This window comes from Eschrichtius robustus, chromosome 6, assembly GCF_028021215.1.
Source record: "Eschrichtius robustus isolate mEscRob2 chromosome 6, mEscRob2.pri, whole genome shotgun sequence".
Taxonomy (NCBI): Eukaryota; Metazoa; Chordata; class Mammalia; order Artiodactyla; family Eschrichtiidae; genus Eschrichtius; species Eschrichtius robustus.
In genome coordinates, this window is record NC_090829.1 from 21,496,056 (window position 1) to 21,499,094 (window position 3,039).

Sequence of the window (3,039 nt, forward strand, 5' to 3'; positions counted from 1 at the left end):
CTCTCCATTTATTTGTATCATCTTTAATTTCTTTCATCAGTGTCTTATAATCTTCTGCATACAGGTCTTTTGTCTCCTTAGGTAGGTTTATTCCTAGATATTTTATTCTTTTTGTTGCAATGGTAAATGGGAGTGTTTCCTTAATTTCTCTTTCAGATTTTTCATCATTAGTGTATAGGAATGCAAGAGATTTCCGTGCATTAATTTTGTATCCTGCTACTTTACCAAATTCCTTGATTAGCTCTAGTAGTTTTCTGGTAGCATCTTTAGGATTCTCTATGTATAGTATCATGTCATCTGCAAACAGTGACAGCTTTACTTCTTCTTTTCCGATTTGGATTCCTTTTATTTCTTTTTCTTCTCTGATTGCTGTGGCTAAAACTTCCAAAACTATGTTGAATAATAGTGGTGAGAGTGGACAACCTTGTCTTGTTCCTGATCTTAGTGGAAATGGTTTCAGTTTTTCACCATTGAGGACGATGTTGGCTGTGGGTTTGTCATATATGGCCTTTATTATGTTGAGGAAAGTTGAAGCTGGATTCTCTTGCTGGGTCTCCCCTTGTGGTGAGCAGCCCAGAGCTGAAACATCCTGGCACTGTCCTTGGTGCTGAATTTTTTCCCCCAGAGTGGTGAGGGAGGGCTCAGAAAACCATGTCATGGCTTAGCACCTTGGATAAGTTGGGTCCTTATTTCTATTCTAAAGTCACAGGCTCCCTCTGGGAAAAGAATTTAAATCAGTTCCTCCTGATCTCACTGCATCATTCCAGAACCCACCAGCATGGCTGAATGGCAGAAACAAGGATACCCTTGTTGAGTCTGGGGCTCCATGGGACCTCTCCCTATTGTAAACTACCTCTGTACTTCTAATACAAACCCACAAGCTCATGAAGCCTGTCTCAAGTTAGTAGGCACAGACTCTGGTATATGGTTTGCTGGTTTAAGGTCTTTAGATTTTTTTTTAGATGCAGAATATTTGATTGAAAATCTTAAGTTTGTTCCCAAGATATACAATAGATTAAAATCCCCTGCCTTTGTTGAAGTGGAGGAAGTGTCTGAAACTCCGGCCACATGGTCCTACCCCCCAGGAAGGCCCTCAGAATTCTATGTGGATGCCCTATGGGTCCATGGTGCAAGCCTGAAAACCACTACTTTAAGCTGATTCTTTTCCTGGCCCTTCACTGCTTATTTAATTCCTTTTTATCATTTGAAACTAAGTCCAGGTCACCTCCTATTGGGAGCTTTCCCTGACCCCTATGTTGAGTTAAGGGCTGTGCTCCCTGAGCTCCGTGGTCCATTTTATCACTACACTGATCACTGCTCACAGAGTTGGGTAACTGTGTGTCTTCTTCACTGGACCCAGAGGTCCTTGAGGGCCAGGATCATGTGCCCAGAACATGGTAGGTGCACACTGCATACTAATAAGTTGATGTTAATTAGCCTCCCAGTCAAGGTAAAGCAGTTTTCCTGAGAAATAATTTCACAGCCCCTAATTCAACACCTCCAGGGATAGGAAACTCACTCCAAACTGAGGTATCCCTTTGCATATTAAGACTACGGTGATGGTAAAAATCTTCTTTTTCATTTTGAGCCCAAAGAATCTCCCTGTAGCTTCTACTTTCTAGGGCTATATAGAACAAGCCTCATCCCTCTTGTACAATTGGACCTTCAAGTACGTGAGGGGAGATACCAAAGCCTTCAGTTCTGGGCTAAACTTAATCTATTCCTCATGGGACATTATGTTGAGTCCTTTTACCTGTTTGTTTGTTGTTTTCTTTTGCACACTAAAAGAGTTGGATTTTGAAGGTTGTATATGTATAAGCATCTTGTATCTACTGCTCTTAACTCATTAAATTATTCTTTAGTTTTATCCCATTGCTCCAATTTTGCATCTCTCATAGGTTTTCTCCTCTATACTTTTAGGATCCTTTCTATCTCACATTGGAAAACTTTTAAAGTCAAAGGTAAGAAGATATCCTACAGCCCTTTACCTCTTCTTTTAGCAGAATGACTGTTGGTGTGAAGACAGTGTTTCTTTTATATTAGGTCACTTTGGGTTAGAATGAAAAAGCAGGATCCATGGGGCAGGGAGTTTTGTTCACTGCTGTATCCCCAGTATATGGAAGAACATTTGGCATACCTTAGGTGCTCAGTAAATATTTGTTGAATAATTGAAACATGTAAGACTGGTGGCGGCATTTCCTGGACCTAGACACAGTGGAGATGATGCCAGAACCCATGTCAGAAGAATTAACTGACTATCATTCGAGGGTCCTCATGCTTCAATATACAATGTAAGATTCGCTCCCATCCCTTGCTCATGTCTGCCGGTGAGGAGATGACTGGGACAGGGTTAATTTCCAGCAAATGGTACCTAACAACAGGAAAGCCAAATGGAGCCTGATGATAAGAAATAAAGAGTAGAAATGTTGATAAAAATACCACTGATCTTTCATATTCATTGGGGTCTTCTTAGGTGCTTAGCTCTTCACATACATTTTCTCACTTGAATCCTCAAAGCATGCCTACTATTTTAGAAGGACAACATAATTCACAAGCCCACTGCCTATCCGTGGCATAGATCCCTTCAGAGCTTGCCAAGCTGTGAGTTTCCTGAGGGCAGGACCCAACTCTGCCCTTGGCTGAGTTGTTGCTGTGTCTATGCACAAAGCTGAGCTCACGGAAGATCCACTTGGCTGAGACAAAGGAGATGGGTGAGAGTAACGGCAACTAGAGACAGAGAGCCCAGGGGAGAAGCTGTTCTTATTCCTGGCATTGGTGATGCTATGGTAACATGACAACATAAGAAGGAAAAAATGTGGATATGTGAACATACATATGTACACATATGTGTATATATGCACATACATACATATATATTTAATAATAAATGTAAATGTGTTTTTTTAAAACTAGTTTTCAATAAATTGAAATTTAATCCTTTAAAAGCTAGGATTTTCTTTCTTTTCAAGTCAGCATTTTTTAGGTATAATTTAATACAGTGAAATCCACCGATTTTAAGTGTACAGTGCAATTTTGACA